We start from the raw sequence: 8,496 nt of genomic DNA on the forward strand, positions 1-8,496 counted from the left end.
ACCCCTGCCTCTCCCCATCCCTCCATAACCTCCCTGCCCCATAACCCCCTGCCTCTCCCCATTCCTCCATAACCTCCCTGCCCTATAACCCCCTGCCCATCCCCATCCCCCCATAACTTCCTGCCCCTCCCCTTCCCCCATAACCTCTCTGCCCCATAACCCCCTGCCTCTCCTCATCCCTCCATAACCTCTCTGCCCCATAACCCCCTGCCTCTCCCCATTCCTCCATAACCTCCCTGCCCCATAACCCCCTGCCTCTCCCCTTCCCCCATAACTTCCTGCCCCATAACCCCCTGCCTCTCCCCATCCCTCCATAACCTCTCTGCCCCATAACCCCCTGCCTCTCCCCATTCCTCCATAACCTCTCTGCCCCATAACCAGGGGGTTATGCCTCTCCCCTTCCCCCATAACTTCCTGCCCCATAACCCCCTGCCTCTCCCCATTCCCCCATAACCTCCCTGCCCCATAACCCCCTGCCTCTCCCCTTCCCCCATAACCTCACTGCCTCATAACCCCCCTTTCCCCCAACCTCCCCGCCCCCTAACTTCCCACTCCTCCCCGCCAGGCCCCGCCCCCGCCTGCCCGGGAAGGGGCGGAGGAGCCTGGACTAGCCCCGGCGGCGGCTGCAGCCCCAGCTGACCTCGTGGCGCAACGGTAGCGCGTCTGACTCCAGATCAGAAGGGTGCGTGTTCGAATCACGTCGGGGTCAGGGGCGGGCCGCGCTTTTTGGGGGGGCCCGGGAGCCCCGCGTCCCTCCGGACCCCTGCCGCTTCCGGTCCTGTGCGCTGCTGAACAACAGCCAGTCCTGCACATGCAATGCCCCTGTACGCTGCGACACGACACCCGCTGCGACACGACAGCCCGTCCTGCACACGCAATGCCCCTATACACTGTGACACCACACCCGCTGCGACACGACACCCTGTCCTCCACATGCAATACCCCTATACACTGCGATACAACACCAGCTGTGACACAACACCCCGTCCTGCACATGCAATGCCCCTGTACGCTGCGACACGACACCCGCTGCGACACGACAGCCCGTCCTGCACACGCAATGCCCCTGTACACTGCGACACGACACCCCGTCCTGCACACGCAATGCCCCTATACACTGCGACACCACACCCGCTGCGACACGACACCCCGTCCTCCACATGCAATACCCCTATACACTGCGACACAACAGCCCGTCCTGCACATGCAATGCCCCTATACACTGCGACACAACACCCCGTCCTGCACATGCAATGCCCCTATACACTGCGACACAACAGCCCGTCCTGCACATGCAATGCCCCTGTACACTGCGACACGACACCCGCTGCAACACAACAGCCCGTCCTGCACATGCAATGCCCCTGTACACTGCGACACGACACCCCGTCCTGCACAAGCAATACCTCTATACACTGCGACACAACACCCGCTGCAACACGACACCCCGTCCTCCACATGCAATACCCCTATACACTGCGACACAACAGCCCGTCCTCCACATGCAATACCCCTATACACTGCGACACGACAGCCCGTCCTCCACATGCAATACCCCTATACACTGCGACACGACACCCGCTGCGACACGACACCCTGTCCTCCACATGCAATACCCCTATACGCTGCGACACGACACCCGCTGCCACACGACACCCTGTCCTCCACATGCAATACCCCTATACACTGCGACACGACACCCTGTCCTGCACATGCAATACCCCTATACACTGCGACACGACACCCGCTGCGACACGACACCCTGTCCTCCACATGCAATGCCCCTATACACTGCGATACAACACCAGCTGTGACACAACACCCCGTCCTGCACATGCAATGCCCCTATACGCTGCGACACGACACCCGCTGCGACACGACACCGCGTCCTGCACATGCAATACCCCTATACGCTGCGACACGACACCCGCTGCGACACGACACCCTGTCCTGCACATGCAATACCCCTATACGCTGCGACACGACACCCGCTGCGACACGACAGCCCGTCCTCCACATGCAATACCCCTATACACTGCGACATGACACCCCGTCCTCCACATGCCATGCCCCTATACACTGCGACATGACACCCGCTGCAACACAACAGCCCGTCCTGCACATGCAATGCCCCTGTACACTGCGACACGACACCCGCTGCGACACAACACCCCGTCCTGCACATGCAATACCCCTATACGCTGCGACACGACACCCTGTCCTCCACATGCAATACCCCTATACACTGCGACACGACACCCCGTCCTCCACATGCAATACCCCTATACACTGCGACACAACACCCTGTCCTCCACATGCAATACCCCTATACACTGCGACACGACACCCCGTCCTGCACATGCAATGCCCCTATACACTGTGACACCACACCCGCTGCGACACGACACCCTGTCCTCCACATGCAATACCCCTATACACTGCGACACAACAGCCCGTCCTGCACATGCAATGCCCCTATACACTGCGACACGACACCCGCTGCGACACGACAGCCCGTCCTGCACATGCAATACCCCTATACACTGCGACACGACACCCCGTCCTCCACATGCAATACCCCTATACACTGCGACACAACAGCCCGTCCTCCACATGCAATACCCCTATACACTGCGACACAACAGCCCGTCCTCCACATGCAATACCCCTATACACTGCGACACAACAGCCCGTCCTGCACATGCAATACCGCTATACACTGCGACACAACAGCCCGTCCTCCACATGCAATACCCCTATACACTGCGACACGACACCCCGTCCTGCACACGCAATGCCCCTATACACTGTGACACCACACCCGCTGCAACACAACAGCCCGTCCTGCACATGCAATACCCCTATACACTGCGACACGACACCCGCTGCGACACAACAGCCCGTCCTGCACATGCAATACCCCTATACACTGCAACACTCCGTCCTGCACATGCGACACAACACCCGTTGCGACACAACACCCAGTCCTGTGCACTGCTGCACAGCACACACTGAAACACAACAGCCCGTCCTCCACATGTAGTACCCCTATACACTGCGACACGACACCCCGTCCTCCACATGCAATACCCCTATACGCTGCGACACGACACCCGCTGCAACACAACAGCCCGTCCTGCACATGCAATGCCCCTATACACTGCAACACGACACCCGCTGCGACACGACACCCTGTCCTCCACATGCAATACCCCTATACACTGCGACACAACACCCGCTGCGACACGACAGCCCGTCCTCCACATGCAATACCCCTATACGCTGCGATACAACACCAGCTGTGACACAACACCCCGTCCTGCACATGCAATACCCCTATACACTGCGACACGACACCCGCTGCAACACAACAGCCCGTCCTGCACATGCAATACCCCTATACACTGCGGCACGACACCCCGTCCTCCACATGCAATACCCCTATACACTGCGACACGACACCCCGTCCTCCACATGCAATACCCCTATACACTGCGGCACGACACCCGCTGCGACACGACACCCCGTCCTGCACATGCAATACCCCTATACACTGCGACACGACACCCCGTCCTCCACATGCAATACCCCTATACACTGCGACACAACAGCCCGTCCTCCACATGCAATACCCCTATACACTGCGGCACGACACCCCGTCCTCCACATGCAATACCCCTATACACTGCGACACAACAGCCCGTCCTCCACATGCAATACCCCTATACACTGCGACACGACACCCCGTCCTCCACATGCAATACCCCTATACACTGCGACACGACAGCCCGTCCTCCACATGCAATACTCCTATACACTGTGACACGACAACCCGTCCTCCACATGCAATACCCCTATACACTGCGACACAACAGCCCGTCCTCCACATGCAATACCCCTATACACTGCGACACGACAGCCCGTCCTGCACATGCAATACCCCTATACACTGTGACACGACAGCCCGTCCTCCACATGCAATACCCCTATACACTGCGACACGACACCCCGTCCTCCACATGCAATACCCCTATACACTGCGGCACGACACCCGCTGCGACACGACACCCCGTCCTGCACATGCAATACCCCTATACACTGCGACACGACACCCCGTCCTCCACATGCAATACCCCTATACACTGCGACACAACAGCCCGTCCTCCACATGCAATACCCCTATACACTGCGACACGACACCCCATCCTCCACATGCAATACCCCTATACACTGCGACACAACAGCCCGTCCTCCACATGCAATACCCCTATACACTGCGACACGACACCCCATCCTCCACATGCAATACCCCTATACACTGCGACACAACAGCCCGTCCTCCACATGCAATACCCCTATACACTGCGACACGACACCCCGTCCTCCACATGCAATACCCCTATACACTGCGGCACAACACCCGCTGCGACACGACACCCCGTCCTCCACATGCAATACCCCTATACACTGCGACACAACAGCCCGTCCTCCACATGCAATACCCCTATACACTGCGGCACAACACCCGCTACGACACGACACCCCGTCCTCCACATGCAATACCCCTATACACTGCGACACAACAGCCCGTCCTCCACATGCAATACCCCTATACACTGCGACACAACAGCCCGTCCTCCACATGCAATACCCCTATACACTGCGACACGACAGCCCGTCCTCCACATGCAATACCCCTATACACTGCGGCACGACACCCGCTGCAACACAACAGCCCGTCCTCCACATGCAATACCCTTATACACTGCGATACAACAGCCCGTCCTCCACATGCAATACCCCTATACACTGCGACACGACACCCGCTGCGACACAACACCCCGTCCTGCACATGCAATACCCCTATACACTGCGGCACGACACCCGCTGCAACACAACAGCCCGTCCTGCACATGCAATACCCCTATACACTGCGACACAACAGCCCGTCCTGCACATGCAATACCCCTATACACTACGGCACGACACCCGCTGCGACACAACAGCCCGTCCTGCACATGCAATACCCCTATACACTGCGACACAACAGCCCGTCCTCCACATGCAATACCCCTATACACTGTGACACCACACCCGGTGCGACACGACACCCCATCCTCCACATGCAATACCCCTATACACTGCGACACAACACCTGCTGCAACACAACACCGCATCCTCCACATGAAATACCCCATACGCTGCAACACTGCGACACGACACTCGGTCCTGTGCGCTGCTGCACAACACCCGCTGCAACACAACACCGGTCCTCCACATGCAATACCCTTATATGCTGCAACACTGCGACACAACACCCCATCCTCCACATGCAATACCCCTATACACTGCAACACTTCGTCCTGCACACTGCAACACAACACCCGGTCCCGTGCACTGCTACACCTATACACTGCAACACAACACCCCGTCCTCCACATGCAATACCCCTATACACTGCAACACTCCGTCCTGCACATGCGACACAACACCCGTTGCAACACAACACCCAGTCCTGTGCACTGCTGCACAGCACACACTGAAACACAACAGCCCGTCCTCCACATGTAGTACCCCTATACACTGCGACACAACACCCGGTCCTGTGCGCTGCTGCACAACACCCGCTGCAACACAACACCCCATGCTCCACATGCAATACCCCTATAAACTGCAACACAACACCCGGTCCTGTGCGCTGCTGCGCAGCCCACACTGAAACACAACACCCCATCCTCCACATGCAATACCCCTATACACTGCAACACTCCGTCCTGCACATTGCTACACAACACCCCGTCCTGTGCACTGCTACACCTATACACTGCAACACCACACACACTGCAACACCCGGTCCTGTGCGCTGCAACACAACACCCCATCCTGCACACTGCTACACAACACACACTGCAACACAACACTCCATCCTACACACTGCAACACCCTATCCTGTGTACTACAACACAACACCCGTCCTGCAAACTGCTACACTGCAACACAACACCCCATCCTGTACATTGCTGCACAACACCCGCTGCAACACAACACCCCATCCTGTACAATGCTACACAACACACACTGCAACATCCCATCCTGTGCACTGCTACACAACACATGCTGCAACACGACACCCCATGCTGCACACTGCTACACAACACACACTGCAACACGAAACCCCGTGCTGCACACTGCTACATAACCCACACTGCAACACGACACCCCATCCTGCACACTGCAACACAACACATACTGCAACACCCTGTCCTACACATACAATACCCCTATACACTGCAACACCCCGTCCTGCCCACTGCTACACAACACAACACTCTGCTACACCCCGTCATACACACTGCAACACAACACACAGGGCTACACCCCATCCTGTACATTGCTACATAACACACACTGCAACACAACAATCCATCCTACATACTGCAACACAACACCCCATCCTACACACCGCAACACAACACACTGATATATAACTCACGCTGCTACACCCTGTCCTACAGACTGCAACACAACACATGCAGTTATACCCCGTCCTGTACACTACAACACAACACACACTGCAACACCCCTATACACTGCAACACAACACATACTGCAACACAACACCCTGTCCTACACACTGCTACACAACACACACTGCAACACCCTATCCTGTACACTGCAGTACAAACTGCCACACAACACACGCTGCAACACAATATACTGCTACACAACACACACTGCAACACTCCATCCTACACATTGCACCACAACATACACTGCAACACCTCATTCTGTACTCTGCACCACAACAACCCATCCTACACACTACTACACAATACACACTGCACCACAACACACACTGCACCACAACACACTGTCCAACATGCTATAGCACAACGCACACTGCAACACACCATCCTACAGACTGCAACACAACACACACTGATGTAAATATTGCAACACAACACACTCCAACACACACACTGCAATACACTGCCCTACATACTACAACACAACACATGCACACACTGCAACACTACAGCACAATCCAACACACTGTCTTACATACTGCAGCACAGTCCAACACAACAGTGTCCTACACATTGCAACACAAACACTTCAACACAACAGTGGCCAACATTCTGCAACTTAATCCAACACACAGATACTGCAACACTACAACACAATGCCCTACACATTGCAACACAATCCATCACACACACACACACACACACACACACACACACACCAGTGTCCTACTCAATGCAAAAGTCCAACACAGTCCAACGCTCCACAACACACGACTCCCCTCGCCTTCCAAACACACACAAAATGCTGTACACACTGCAACACAACACACTGCAATATCATTCAACACACCATCACACATGACACCGTTTGGCTCTTCCCCTCCCCCGCACACTGTGACACAGTGTACCACAGCACAATATTGTGATGTACAAGACAACACTCTAGAGTACAACAGCAGGCTGTTGCATTGCAGTGAATTGCAGTATAGTCTGGTGTGTTGCGTAGGTCGTGTTGAATGCACAGCCCACTGTGTCTGTGAAACGCACATGATGCAATGCCCCGGGACAGCGCAATGCACAACAGATGGGGACTGTGAAATGCACCACAACGCCCCACAGCACAACACAATGCAGTGTCCCTAGGGCCCAGCAATGCACTACACACATCGGGGCTGTGAAATGCAACAACACAACACACAGGACTTGGTGGCAGTCCTACCCATCCCCCACACCCCCAGTCTCCTGTTGTGTGGGGGGGTCCTACCCCCCACTGCCCTCCCTTATCTCTGCCTCCCCCATCACGCATCCAGCCCTGGCAGGAGGCCCCCCTGGCATCACCAGGCCAGGCATGTGCGGCCCCTTAATGAGTGTTTTGTCCCCGGGTCCTAATGACCCAGCAACAGAGTCATTAGCGGAGCTGCCAGGAAAGCAGGACACTGCTGGTGCCAGAAGTGGGATTCCTGTGCCTAGCCCCCCTGGGCTGAGACAAATGCCCCATTCAAAGCCTGGGGGCCCTGAGGGGGCCAGGGGTGTATGTGTGTGTGTGTGTGGTCTTCCAAGGGCAACACACACAGGATGATCCCACCAGGGCCAAGCCCTCCCTCCCGTGCCCTTCCTGCCAGCCACATGTAAACACTGCCCGCCTCCGGGGTCCCAGACGGGGACAGGGGGCTGGGTTAGGCAAAGAGCCGACCCCCACCCCATAACTCCTCCTCGAGCCAGGCAAAGCTCTGGACCTCCTCCACACTTGGTGCAGAGTGTATGGGGGGGAGGCCACTGTTGGTGTTCAATCCGGACTGACTCCCAATTCAACTCGCAGGGACAGCAGGACCATGAGGTTTTTTTTGGTTAGGCGGGGTGGTAAAACCAGAGAGTTGAGTCCCCCCCACGCTTTTTCCGCTCCTCCTCCGTCCCCCCACCCCCGTAGCCAGCAGGCAGCTGGGGCGCCCGTCGCCCAACCCAGCAGCCC

General features: G+C 56.7%; 1 non-coding gene across 1 annotated transcript; it reads left to right on the plus strand.

Moving 5' to 3' along the window:
* The first annotated feature begins 637 nt into the window (after positions 1–637).
* TRNAW-CCA (transfer RNA tryptophan (anticodon CCA)) lies at positions 638–709 on the plus strand. The gene has a single exon. It is a non-coding gene; the product is annotated as a tRNA-Trp (tRNA).
* The last annotated feature ends 7,787 nt before the right edge of the window (positions 710–8,496 follow it).

Source organism: Gopherus flavomarginatus, chromosome 23 (genome assembly GCF_025201925.1).
Source record: "Gopherus flavomarginatus isolate rGopFla2 chromosome 23, rGopFla2.mat.asm, whole genome shotgun sequence".
NCBI classification, from domain to species: Eukaryota; Metazoa; Chordata; order Testudines; family Testudinidae; genus Gopherus; species Gopherus flavomarginatus.